The following is a 14,858-nucleotide window of genomic DNA, read 5'->3' on the forward strand; positions in this document are numbered from 1 at the left end:
CACCATGCCCAGCTAATTTATTGTATTTTTTTTGTAGGTGTGAGGTTCTGCCATTTTGCCCAGGCTGGTCTCGAACTCCTGGGCTCAACTGATCCGCCCACTTCGTCCTTGCAAAGTGCTGGGCTTACAGGCGTTAAGACTGCACCCGGTCCGGTCTTCGAGTTTTATTAACTACAATGAGAGCCACTTTCTCTGTGTGGGTGTCTCTCTTCCTTAAAGAAGTACAGTGAAGAACATATGCTAGCCCCTAACATAATGCCTGGCATATACTAGTTGTTCAAGAAATGTTTGTCGGATGACTGGAGAGACAGGTACACAAAATTAACCTGTGCTCCATCATCCATAATCTTCTATCATAGTCCACATATATATCTATCCTAGCACATACATGATCATACCACATAATTCATCAACTGACAGTCTATTTTGTCACTCAACAAAAAACACCATGATGTGCACTCAAGGGATTTAAAGAATTCTGTTCATTTTTTCTGATTATAATAGCAATCAGAATTATGCCTGTCACGGGTAAGATACTAAAACAACACAGAAATGTGTACCACAGAAAGTGGAAGTGCCACACACATCTCCTAGGACAGCCACTGTGAAGATGTGAATGATGCCGTGCAGAGAGTTGCAGATTTCCCCATACCCACATTAATGTCTATGTGGTCATTCTTTGAAACTCGTGGATTGGGTATTTGTGGCTTAGACTATTTACCAGCCACTTCAAATAGCCATCATACCCGTACTCTGTAATTCTGCTGAGTTGAATCTCAAGATCTGTGAGGCTCTGAAGAGGGCACACAAGACCCTGGGTGGGTAGGTAGGCAGGCAGGCCCCGCCCATCACGGGCTTCCATGTTTCGAGGAGGCTTTGCTGTCTACTCCAAGGCAGCCACTCTCATCTGGCATCTTACTGGGCCACTTTCCCTTTTTTGGTTGCAAGGCATTGCACATTTGAATCCACAAAGGTCTCAGGATCTATTCTCATGCTGATGAACATCAAGGATCTATTGTAATGACATTTATGATCATATACGTCATATGCGTTTGGAACATATGCTTTTGGAAGTGTGTGTTCCAAAGTGTGTACTGTCAGCTTTCATGCTTTTTATTTATTTTCCAAATGGCCTAATAACAATCTTTAAGTATATGTTTAAAAAATTAATTCATCCACAATAGAAATAGACATTAAATATTTAGAAGGAGATTTTTTAAATAATCAAAACTCATATACAATGTGTGTTCAACAGATAAAATTATTTCAAACCATCATTGAGGGTGAATCAAGAACCTCATTGCTAAACTTGTAGCCACTATGAACTGTAAAAAAAGATATAGCCCTGAAAAAAATAAAAAGAGACTACAACTAACTACATCTTATTTCCAGTAACTGAAGGCTTCAGCACAATAAGCCTTACAGTTTTCCTTTCTAAATATTTTTCGTTATGTATATAAAGGCCTCCAAATACATTTATAAACCCTTGAAAGAAGACACACATTTCTAAGAGATTTTTACATATAATAAAATTCTCACTACACTCCTGGCCGGGTCACTGAAACAAGAGGGGGCAGGTTTTATTTGTATCTGAGCATAAGATTAAGAATCAGTAGAATCAACACTGTTCAAAGCCACACTTGGGGAAAGTTGCCTATTCAAAAATGCCGGCTGATCTCCAAACTGTTTTAATTTTTCTGTGTTAAACTGATGGCTCTAGGACCTCAATGGACTCAAGTCCAAAAGCATTGGCAACACCAGGCATCTTGTTGGAAATGCAGAGTCTCCGGCAAAACACTAGACCTATTGAAGCAGGATCTGCATTTTCCAACAATCCTAGGAATTGGAATGCACGTTGAAATCTGAAAAGCACTACTCCAGAAAGGGATTTATTAGTTGATATATTTTCCTACAGACCAGTCCTTTGGACTGTCTCAGCACTGTCACAGGACTTGTACTGACTCACACTGCCAGCTCTTTGTTCCTATGGCAACCTCATCATAAAAGTCCCCTTAGGGTGTGCATTTCTGGGCCGATTTGCTACAGGTTCTCATTTAGCAGGTTGGGCACTGGATCGAGACTATATTTTCTTTTTCTTTATTTTTTTTCAGAATGGTATAGGTATGTTTATTTTTAATTTAATTTTATTTTTAAAATTTTGTTTTAAGTCCTGGGATACATGTGCAGAATGCGCAGGTTTGTTACATAGGTATATGTGTGCCATGGTGGTTTGCTGCACCTATTGACCCATCATCTAGATTCCCTCCCCTCGCCCCCCAACCCCCCAACAGGCCCCAGTGTGTGCTGTTCCCCTCCCTGTGTCCATGTGTTCTCATTGTTCAACTCCCACTTATGAGTGAGAATATGCAGTGTTTGGTTTTCTGTTCCCATGTTAGTTTGTTGAGGATGGTGGCTTCCAGCTTCATCCATGTCCCTGCAAAGGACATGACCTCATCCTTTTTCATGGCTGCAGAGACTGTATTTTCATCATGTCCCTCAAGTGCTCTAGCTCAGTTTTCCTCTGGGTGACCCCAAATTCCACAGGACCAAATGAAGCGCTGATAAATCAAAAAACTATTTGAATCACCTAGGCAAGTTAGAGAAACAAAATACATTTTACAATAACCCTAAAACAGATTCTCATCAGCTCTCCAAGCCAGATTCGATCTTACTGGCCTTGGGATAATGTCAAGAGTTTCATGTTTAAAACAGAATTAAACAAGGGAATGAGTGAGAATCTTCAGGATTCCAGGAGGCAGAGCGTGTTTGTTCTGCTTTTATGCCGGTGCTGTTTGCATAGGGGATAATTTATTATTGTCTTCTAGCTACGCAGGGAGTCATGTGCTGCGGTGGCTCTTATGTTGCTGACAAGCTAGGCTGGCCCTGAATAAACAGCACTTCATCATCAACACAACCCAACTGTAGATACGGGTTGGCATTTTATTCCCCCCCATCTGCCTTCTACCTGATAAATTACTGTTTTAGTTACATGTATACAAATACTATTTGTTAATCTGCTCAAATGTCTCCAAAATGTTCCCCCCGCTTAAATTAAAATTATATACGTGCATACATATATATCTCCCATTCAATTTACTAAGGATTTAGACAATAAAAGCACTTCCCGTTGAACTTACCACCCCCCCACCCCCCACCAGCCACACACACCTTCTGCATTTGTGACCCCAGCCTATAACTGCTGCATGGAATTTAGGAAGTTACTTTATGAATCATTGCAACTGGGAATTGGCTGGCAAAATCTCATACTAATGCCAACAGTTAGGGAGAATGGCAATTGCTCCCTGTCACAGCCCTTTGTCACTCGTGATTCCGAAGGGTCGATGACTAAACATTTTTAGAGGTCACGTGTCTTGTTGTCTGAGTAATTTCTAGTTTGAGAATGAGTGGGAAAGCCTGGAAACGTGGGGAGAAAAAGCCTTTGTTATTTCCTGGTCAAAAAAGCTAAGGTGTAGGTCCCAAGAATCCTAAAAGAAGTTGATGCTCATTATAACCCAGAGGAGGAAAACAGAAATAATACAGCTGTACCTGAACTAATATCAAAACCAAGATAGTGATAGTGATGGTGCCCCATAGATTACTCCATTCACGGCTGAAAGTGCAGATGCAGTGAAACCTTTCATTCTCACAATATCCTATTTTACGTTTTTCATTGCTCAGAAAAAGGCAGTCTTTATGCTGTCTGCTGGTAGCTTCAGTGCATCGTGTGAAACAAAAGTGATGTAAAGAATGTCTTGTAAACATTTCAGTGGATATCCTTGAGAGACAGAAACCCTCTTCTTGCATCACTCACACATGCTCACCTTCTGTTGTCTTCTCAGTTCCTCCAGTGGGGGATCTGGCTCCGTCATTTCACTGAAACTCTCTTCTCAAAAGTACCAAGCACTCCGAGGTTGCCAAATCCAAAGATAACATTCCATTTCTTACCCTACTTGATTCTCTACAGTATTCCATGAGATTGACCCTCCCTCTGTTTTGAAACACTTAATTCCTTCACCTTCCTGACACCACACACCTTGTTTTTCTCCGGATTCATCGACTGCCCTTCAGTTGCCTTTGCTGGTTGCTCTTCCTTATTAAGCCTCCAAATATTCACACCCAACTTTGTTTCCTGTCCCCTTTCTCTTCTCTCTTTCCACTTTCTCCTTGATGATCTTACCCAGCCACATGGCTTTAAAACCATTTGTCTGCCACTGATGACAGAATCTACATGCACATGAGATCTGCATGTAGCTGTTTAATAAGTATCTCAAGTAAAATATGGCCCACCACCTCCTCAGTTGTGTCCGTCTTATTAAATGGCACCACCGTCTACCCAGTTATTCGAACCCAACATCTAGGAATTATCCTTGATTGTTTTTTCCCTCATCTCTCACGTAATTCACCAGCAAATCCTATTAACATTGCCTTTAAAATATATCTGTAGTCTAAACACGTCTCTAATACCTCTTCATCTCCATTGCTGTCCTAGCCACAGCCACCATCATCTCTTGCCAGAACTTTATCAGCAGCATCACAGCTGGTCTCTCAGTAATGTAGTCTCCACATAGCATCAAGGGGCAGCTTTATTTTATTTTTTTTCCACCCCTTCCCCAAGAGGCAGCTTTTAAAAATATAAATTGAATAATGACACTCTCCTGCTTAAAGCCTACTGAAAGTTTCCCAATGCAATTATTATTATTACTTTTTTTTTTAGCTAGGAGGAAAAGGTTTAATGTCCTCAAGAATAAGAGTTAATATAAATCAATGAAAAAAGGATACATACCAATGGAAAAACTGTTACAAAACATAAAAGACAATTCACAACTGGAATTCAAATGGATAATAAATAGATCTGAACTCATTAATCAAAGAAATCCTTTAATAACACAAATTTTCTTCTTTTCTTATTATTGGTAAATATTTCCAAATGGGCACTATCAAACTTTTTTTTAGAAATATATTCTTTTTTTTAGGCCGAGCATGGTGGCTCACATCTGTAATCCTAGCACTTTGGGAGGCCAGGGCAGAAGAATCACTTAACTTAGGAGTTTGAGACCAGCCTGGGCAACATAGTGAGAGCCCCTCTCTAAAAGAAAAAAAAGATTAAAAAAATATATGTTCCTTTTTTTTTTCAGAGATGGGGTCTTACTCTGTCACCCAGGCTGGAGTGCAATGGTATGATCGTGAGTCACTGCAGACTCAACCTCCTAGGCTCAAGCTGTTCTCCCACTCAGCCTCCCTAGTAGCCGGGAATACAGGCGTGCACCACCATGCCCAGCTAATTTTTTTATTTTTTGTAGAGACAGGGTCTCACTATGTTGCCCAGGCTGGTCCTGAACTCCTGACTTCAAATGATCCTCCCACCTTGGCCTCCCAAAGTGCTGGGATTAGAGGCATAAGCCACCATGTCCAGCCTAGAAATATATCCTAACGAAATAATCATATATGTACACAAAGATTTGTGGACAAAGCTGTTAACTGGATTATTACTTTAATAACTAAAACTTACAAACAATCTAAATGTCCAACACTAGAGCAATGGTTAAGTAAATCATAGAATGGTCACACAAAGGATTGTTAAACTGCTATTAAAAGTTATGCTATCAAAGAATACTTAATGACACAGGAAAACACTCATGATACAGTGTTAAGTGGAAGATAATTTTTATAACCACATAAAAGTCGAATGTCATTTCTAGATGTATTCAAATAATATGTATTGAATTCTAATATACAATGGATATTAAGATGCACTGATATTAAAGTTGTCATAATTTAGCCAAATTGCTATTCTGAAACCTTATTGTGTCTCTCCATTATTTTAGGGAGCTCATGCCAAGGTAGTAAAGACCTATGAGTCAGCCAAACATGAGGTTAACCCTCGCTCTGACACTCACTAGCTGGGTGACTCAAGTCAGTTACTTCATTTTCATGAGCCTTAGTTTCCTCATCTGGAAACCCTCACCTCATAGGACTGTTGTGAGAATTAAAAACATATATAAAAGACTGGTCAAGTGCCTGACATATAGTAGACAATAAATATTAAGCCTCTTTCCTTTCCTGTTTTTTATTATTTTTTTTTAGGTTATTCTCAGGATTTATGGGATTAATCTGATTCATAGAAAGTACTTTTGCAAGATTCTGTCTGTGGGGACTGGTTATGACAATTTTTGCCTTATGTTCTCCGTAATATATGTGAACTTTCAAATAATAATCACACACATCTTTAAGTCATTTAAGTGATTTACATGTAAAATTCTTAGATGTGAGATGATGGAGGAAGTTGCACAAAGTTAAATATGAAGTAAACTCATATAAAAATGATGTAAGGTTTGGGAGGCTGAGGCGGGCGGATCACAAGATCAGGAGATCGAGACCACGGTGAAACCCCATCTCCACTAAAAATACAAAAAATTAGCCAGGCGTGGTGACGGGCGCGTGTAGTCCCAGCTACTCGGAGAGGCTGAGGCAGGAGAAGGGCGTGAACCCAGGAGGCGGAGCTTGCAGTGAGCCGAGATCGCGCCACTGCACTCCAGCCTGGGCAACAGAGCGAGACTCCGTCTAAAAGATGTAAGGTATAAAACCTACTGATAGGTCAGTGTTTATCTCATTATCAAATTTTCTATCCTTAATTCCAAGTTAGACTCAGTGAATGAGCTTCTGTCTGCCACTATGCAAACAACAGCTTTTAAAGCATTAAAAAAATGTATAGTGATTTTTCCTTCAGCTAAATCACAATGAATAGTCTTTTTCATCATTTCCACCGTTTCACCTCCAAGGGCCAAATGACCTTCAGTGAATTTTACTCCTGGTGCTAATACTTCCCACATAGGTCAAGCATTCTGGACTATACCTATTATAGTGTTGTCTTCCTCACAAATTACAGATGAAATATATTGAGTAAGACTTTTATTAAGAATAAATTACTTTCTAATGTCAGGGACAAGCAATTCCCAGATTTGTTATTTCTGGGTTTTTTTGTTTGTTTGTTTGTTTGTTTTTGCAGGAAATGGAAAAATCAAGTGAGTATATGTCACTTGTAGTAAAATGCTTGCAGATAAAAATAATTACCAAGATTAAAACACCAGTGTGTACGGCTGCATTTTTGGGAACAGTGAGTCTTTCAAACACAGTGTGACAATTCCTAACTACCTTGCAAGCACAGTGGCCAGCCTGGACTGCTGAGTTACTGAAATTTAAGAGTACAGTTTGACATTTACAGTCTGCATGGATTTATTTCTAGAATGAGGGCTATTTTTTAAAATCGAGATATAAGAAAAATGCTGAGGTATGTACACAAATGTTCTAACTTGAAAGCATTATGATTTATGCAACCAAAATTCCATTGTAATATTTAAAACATTCAGCAATAATAAAGTCTGATAATTTTGACAGGAAAATGATTTATGAGAACACCACATGCATAAATTAAGAGATTTTATTTATTTTGTTTTTCGTACACTCTTTAATTGGTAAGCAAAGATATTTTCCATGTTTTTTCCAGATGTCATTTATTTATACTCTATTGTTCTTTTTTATTTTTGAGACAGAGTCTCTCTTCATTGCCCAGGCTGGAGTGCAGTGGTGTGATCTCGGCTCACTGCAACCACTACCTCCCAGGTTCAAACGATTCTCATGCCTCAGTCTCCCGAGTAGCTGGGATTACAGGCGTGTGCCACCACACACTGCTATTTTTTGTTTTTTTTTGTATTTTTAGTAGAGACAGTGTTTCACCATGTTGGCCAGGCTGGTCTTGAACTCCTGACCTCAAGTGATCCTCCTGTCTCAGCCTCCCAAAGTGCTAGAATTACAGGTGTGAGCCACCACGCCCAGCCTACACTCTGTTGTTCTTGTTTTTATGAGGCAGCCAAAGCATCATAGTAGTAAAAATTCACTGGGTCTATTAAAACTATATTAGACATCATATTTTGAAAAGAAAGTTAGACAGTACATATTATCATTCTTCATAGCTAAAAAGAGAGCCCTTTTGTGAAAATATTTTGTGAAAATTAAAACTACTACAATATGTACATGAATATGTAACACATATAAATGCCAATATAATCTTCATTTACGTCAATAGTATATTGCCTGACATAATTAAGTATTGCCTCTGCATTAAGTGCTCTGTTAAGTACTTTGCATCATCTCATCTAAACTTTAAGATGCCCCTGTGAGATAGGTAACATGGTCTCTGTTTTGCATTGAGAAAATGGAGGCTTTGGAAGGTTAAGTAACTGATGCCACCCAGCTCACAGCTCGTATGTGGGACAAATGAGACTTAAACCCAGGTTAGTTTAACTTCAGAGCCCATGTTTTCACTCCTGTGTTATCCTTAAATGAGAACATCCCTCCTCACCAAAGATATTACTGATTAATTCAGTTTTTAATAAAAATAGTTTTTAACTACTCCATTTATTTCAATTTGGTGTTGGTTCTCTCTTGTCACTACACACAAGCAAGCAACATCCTTGATTTTGACAATTGCTAACAATAATGCGCTGCTTACGTCTTTTGAAGATCGAACATTACCATGCTTTGTGAGCAATTTCCAGTTATTCATCTGCTCTATAAAATAGAACTGTAGGGTGACTGTTAACTATATGTAAGATCCTAAAATTGAAAAAACCCAAAACTTCTATAAAGAAGAATGTTGTGATATTCTTGCAGTAATATGTACTTTTGAAAAGTTGGGCATGCAAGTGTACACAGGGAATGGGTGGGAAAACAGGAGATGTGGCATAATCACTGGTTATCCAGAAGTATCCTCACGTAGACTTTCTTGCTCTGGTAGCTTAGACACACAAGCAACGGAAGAAGCCTGCTTTACCATTCAGTATGTACAAATCTTATTATCTAAAGATGCTCCCAATATAAGCTGACTTACGTTCAAAAACTCAGAGAAACTAGAAATTAGAATTGCCAGAGAGGAGTAGAGAGGCTCAAGGGGCTTAGTTTTGGTTTGGTTTGTTTTTTTTCCTGACTTAGCAGATTTCTTAACAGAAGACTATAAAAGCAAAGTCCTCTCATTAAGGTACAACTATGAAAGGCAATCATAATAATGTCATCCATCTGCAAATGCTTGATTTAGGTTAAGCATGTCGTAAGTACGAAAAGAAAAACCAAGAGTTCTTGAAGCAAAAGCTCTTGTGATGCCCTCTTTTGAGTTGAAGAATTCAAGAATAGAGGGGGAGATAACATGTTTATTGAAAACTGAAAATCACTGCTGTCTTGTCATGGAGGAAATATTTATTACCTCCTATAAGCATATCTTTCTTTTTTTTTTTTTTTTTTTTTTTTTTTTGAGATGGAGTATCACTCTGTCGCCCAGGCTGGGGTGCAGTGGTGCGATCTCGGCTCACTGCAAGCTCCGCCTTCTGGGTTCACGCCATTCTCCTGCCTCAGCCTCCCGAGTAGCTGGGACTACAGGCGCCTGCTACCACGCTCGGCTAACTTTTTGTATTTTTAGTAGAGACGAGGTTTCACCATGGTCTCGATCTCCTGACCTCGTGATCTGCCCGCCTCAGCCTCCCAAAGTGCTGGGATTACAGGCGTGAGCCACCGCACCCGGCCAGCATATCATTAATGAAGGGAGAGAGAAAATGTTTGGGAGATAATTCATCTGAAAGCACAGGTTAAGAACTCCTTGAAATCAGGCTGGGTGCGGTGGCTCATGCTTATAATCACAGCACTTTGGGAGGCTGAGGCAGGCAGATCACTTGAGCTCAGAAGGTCGAGACCAGCTTGGGCAACATGGTGAGACCTGTCTCTAATAGAAATACAAAAAAAAAAAAAAAAAATAGCCAGGCATGGTGGTGCATGCCTGTGGTCCCAGCTACTGGGGAGGCTGGGATGAGAGGATTGGTTGAGCCTGGGGGTGGAGGTTGCAGTGAGCTGAGATCCCATCACTGCACTCCAACCTGGGTGACAGAGCAAGACCCTGTCACACAGACACACACAAAAAGAACTTCTTGAAATGAAGTGGGCTGATTTCAGGCACACCTCAAATAAGGGAGTTAAAATTCTTTCCCATCTTTTTCCATCCCATCCTATCTTCCATAAAGAAGCACTATTGTTACACAGACAGAGAGTTGGGCCTGGAATAAAAGTAGTCCCAGGCACTCTTACAAGCAGTTAATAATAGATTGAATACTTGAATGGGGGAGTTTCACAACCACTCAAAGACAAATAAGTCATCACCTCATTAACTAACAGCCTAATTTACATTTTCTTTAAGGACAGACCCATAATCAGGAAAACTTTCCTCTATTGGATGGACTTAAGTGCTTGGCAAGGAAAGGGCTAGACTGCTGTTTCCTTTAAGGGCCCCTTTTTGTTTCCGTATGTTTATAAGGATTTCTATATGGGAACGAATAATTCAGGACACACATGTAATGAAACCCCGCTCATTAGCCATGCTCTATTTTTGAAATGGTAGAACCTGGGCTACACTCTAGCTCCCAGATAAAAATAATAATAATGAATGATTTCTATAATTATGTATAGATTAAAAAAAAAAGTCCCTGTTGGCTTGTTTTGAGCCATGAGCCTGAACACTGACAGCTTTATTTATTTTCCTTTGTAAAAATAAATCATCTAGTTTGAACCCTATTTCAAGAAAGCAGGAAAACCTTTTTTCCTCTCTGGGTTCCCCTTTCTGATTTATGGAAACCACGAGGCAAGTCTCCAGAGCACTTTCTGCACGTGTGCATTGCACACACTTCTGATTTTTCTAAGCTGTGTCAATATTAACCTGACCAAATGAAGATCAAACGGTCTCTTTTGTTCCTCACGCTCCTTGCATGGGGAGCACAATATGGCTCTTGTCAGAGGTGCTTCATCATTTTGGCTCAATGAAACTGTCAGTACAGTTTGGGATTCGTTCTTCATGGGCAGATATCCTGATGGGTCTAATGAAGCCTCTCTGCTGACAACTCATTTGCTAAAAATACCCAACCATCGCCAAGCTTAAGTGGGGAATATGGTTGTGCCCCCTTTGCTATCAACCCAATGAAAGTAATTAGTTTTTTTTGAAGTCTTAAAAAAAAAATCTATCTATCAAGGCACACACCTTTCACCACCCATCTATGTGTTCTTGCTCGTTTCCATTTGCTCACTGATAAACTTTATGACATTCTTAAATTGGCATATATAGGGTAAACACCAATCTTGGAGCACACATGCAGAGCCAGCAGTCTGTGTGTACCATTTGCTGCAGTCTAAGCTAATTACCAGAAACCCCCTCCTGAAAACAGATACACTCTGGGGTTTGTGGTTTTACTTTTGTTTGGAGATGGCTGTGTTTGAGAAGCTGGAGGAATCCCTCTTCAGGTAAGGATGCTGCTGTCATGACTGTCTCAGTCACAAGTCACAGAAACTTAACTGTAACTGATTTAAGTAGAGAAAGAAGTCAGCAGGATCTGGGGAGTGTTCCCACAGAAGCCAAGAAGAGCCCGAGCACGCACTGGGAGAAGGGCAGGGGTTGCCAGGGATATGCAGGTCGTCCTGCCTCTCCAACCTCTTCTGGCTGCACTCTGCTGTCCTGCAGCCAACTGGCATCCTCTACACAGTGGGAACCACAGGTGGCTGCAGCATCTCTGTGTAGACCTTGCCGAATGAGTCATGACTCCCTTTTGGTCATGAGTTTGAAAACCCTGGAGAAAGAACTCTGGTTGTTCCCACTTGGGTTCGGTGCCTATCTCTGGGCAAAACAATTGAGGTAGATTGGAAAGACCACAAATCACAGACACCACACCAGTTATAACAAAGTTGGTGGGTAAGAGTCACTTCCTAGAAGAGGGATGCTGAGCAGATAAGCCCATAGGTGGGCACTTTAGACATCAAGCACGAAGGTGTAACACGCATACACAGGCACACGCACATACATTCTAACACACACATGCACACTCATCAGATACTTTCCCAAAGCCCCATTTTAGTTCCAACCAACCAAGCCTAGTTGTAGGGAGAATCATGATGCTTGGAAAGATAAGTTTAGTGAGATAATTTAGTTAACTTTTATTTTCATGTTAATTTTTATTTTACGCTCCAATTAAGGAGGGTATTAAAAAGAGGAGTGATAAATCTATAAAAGTGTTAAGCTTAGAGAATGAAAATTATGCTGAATCAATTGAAAATACATTGTACTATTTAAACAATCCAGGAAAAAGCAGTCAAGCCTCCTTAATCTTTATTCTTTCAGGTCAACATGAGGGTGTTTCTCTTTTTGGCCCTTGAAGTCTTCAGAAGCTCAAATCTCCACTATAACTGTCAAACTTCCATTGCTATTAGTACCATCTATGAGGCATTAAAATGCTTTAAATACAAATTTGAAATGTTCTACAGGCCCAGCCTTCCAGGCAGAGAATACCTGGGCTCACTCTGGTGGAACAAGAGTAGTAATTTAATTGTCATTATTTTATACAAGAGTGATTTATAGAAGGGCTCTAAGCAAGCCAAATATAGAAAAAAATCTAAATTCGTAACAGATAAAAAGTAATAACTTTAGACCAGGGTTTCTCAACCTTGGCACTACTGACATTTGGGGCTGGACAATTCTTTGCTGTGGGGGCTGTCTTGTACCTTATAGGGTGTTTATAGCATATCTGGCCTTGACCCACTAGATGCCAGTAGCAAGCTCCCTGCCCTAGTTATGACAACTAAATATGTCCCCTGTGGGGCAAAATCACCCCAGTTAAGAACTACTGCTTTACAGAAAAACAGCAGGAGACTCTTAGGAGCTTACAAAATAATTCAAGTCACACTCAACTGTTTCAGAAATCTTACTACATAAAGCAAGACACATGGTTAATTCTGCCTGGTTTAACAGGCAGGAGAACTAGAAAAGTAAATCAGGGATGGGGAGCATCTACATGAATACTTTTTATTAATTGGCCAAATATTTCCTTTTTCGAAGCCAGTAAAAATAAAATCTTTCCATCAATTGTCTTTTAGTTTAGATTGGTGTGCTTATAAATGAAACCACGCTTCGATTCTCTTAAACAAAGAAAACAGCAGGACGGTTTAAAAGAAAGAGCCAAGATTTTATAAAACATCTACTTCCTATTCCAGGAAAATGAAGTTTACCCAGGTATTTTCCAGAGTTGTTTCTTTCTTCTTCTTCTTCTTCTTCTTTTTTTTTTTTTTTTTTTTGTCAAGCAAAGTTGTACTATTATTCCAACTTAGTTATGGGTAAACAGGGCTTTTTTTTTTTTTTTTGAAACAGGGTCTCACTTTGTCACCCAGGCTGGAGTGCAGTGGGGTGATCTCGGTTCACTGTAACCTCTGCCCCCAGGTTCAAGTGATCCTTCCACCTCAGCCTCCCCGAGTAACTGGGACTACAGGTGCAAGCCACCATGCTTGGCTAATTTTTGTATTTTTTGGTAGAGATGGGGTTTCACCATGTTGTCCAGGCTGGTCTCGAACTCCTGACCTCAGGTGATCTGCCCGCCTCAGCCTACCAAGGTACTGGGATTATAGGTGTGAGCCCCCCGACGCCTGGCCTTAAACAGGGCATTTTAAAACGCCAAATCTTATATTTAGGATTCCTGAAAAATCTATCTTTTATATCCATAATGGTAACCTAAAATATGGCAGATATTTGAGGGTATAGCTATGTTATGCCACACTCATGGGGCATTACAACTGTTCAATGAATAGCTAGCATTCTAGCCTGATAACAGGCTACCAGCATCTTTGCCCAATAACTTAAGCTATGTGGAAAAACTCATCAAAACCCATTAAAACCCATTTCTGGGCCTGAATTATCTAAACCTGTATGTTCACATCTCAATCCATTCTCAACCCCGGCTATACCTAAGAATAACCCAGGGAGCTGTTAAAAAAAAAAATACAAGTACTCACAGCCCACCCCATGAGATTTAAATTTAATTGGCTTAAGGGTGAGGCCTGGGTATCAGTATATTTTTCAAGGAGGTCCATTGATTAATGTGCAGGTAGGGTGGAGAACAGGAGTCTGTACTGACATAAAGAAATATTTTCAATTTGTATTGTCTACACATAGTTTCTACACCAGTGATTCCAGTTTCTATTCTCTAGTCATTGACTGAACTTTGATAGTCACTGGGGAAAAATATAAATTCCAAAAACTTGGTTCATATTTGCGTATGTGTGTTTTTAAATAAGCAGCCCTAACTTCTCCAAATGAGCAAATAATAAAATGTAGTGCTTAAAAGAATAGGCTTTGGAATACAGCAGCCCAGGACTCACATCCTAGCTCCACAGCCTGTTATCTCTGCACCTTTAGGCAAGTTACTTATTATGCTAAGCTTCAGTTCTTTCCTCTGGAAAATGAGTATAATAACCTACTTATAAAATGAGAAAATGTATAAAACACTTAGCTTAGGATCTCTCACACAATCAGCCCTCAATACATAGATGGTAGTCAGCAGCAGCCAAGACCCAACAGCTACAACTCCATTAACAGTAAGTTTATTTGTCAATTAGGGCATTAGAATAATCCATTTTCAGGGACAGTTTGGAGATTGTCTTTCTACCTTATGTATGTTAGAAATAGTCCTTTTTGCCCTAAGATTCTTTTGTTGCAGCCATTGTTTAAATTATGGAGCTACAGAATTTCTGATTAAAAGAACTCTCAGGTTTGGAGAAAGTGTGGGACAAACGAACCAGAGAGTGTAATGGAGCAATGGGTTCTCCAGGTGCTGTCTTTAGGATGTGATCTAAGTCAACGATCCTCAAACTTTAGCTGAACTCATGAATCACCTGCAGGGCTTCTAAAAATACGGACACCTGGGCCCCACTTCTAGAGTTTCTGACTCAGTAGGTCTGGGGCTGTTAGTTCTAGCGAGCTCTCAGGTGATGCTGATGTGGCTGGTCTG

At 39.9% G+C, this 14,858-nt stretch overlaps 1 protein-coding gene across 12 annotated transcripts in view; it reads right to left on the reverse strand.

Annotated features, from left to right (window-relative positions):
• The window catches only part of PRUNE2 (prune homolog 2 with BCH domain), a 293,772-nt gene that overhangs the window by 102,579 nt on the left and 176,335 nt on the right, over window positions 1–14,858 (reverse strand). The window lies entirely within an intron of this gene.

Source organism: Pan troglodytes, chromosome 11 (genome assembly GCF_028858775.2).
Source record: "Pan troglodytes isolate AG18354 chromosome 11, NHGRI_mPanTro3-v2.0_pri, whole genome shotgun sequence".
NCBI lineage: Eukaryota > Metazoa > Chordata > Mammalia > Primates > Hominidae > Pan > Pan troglodytes.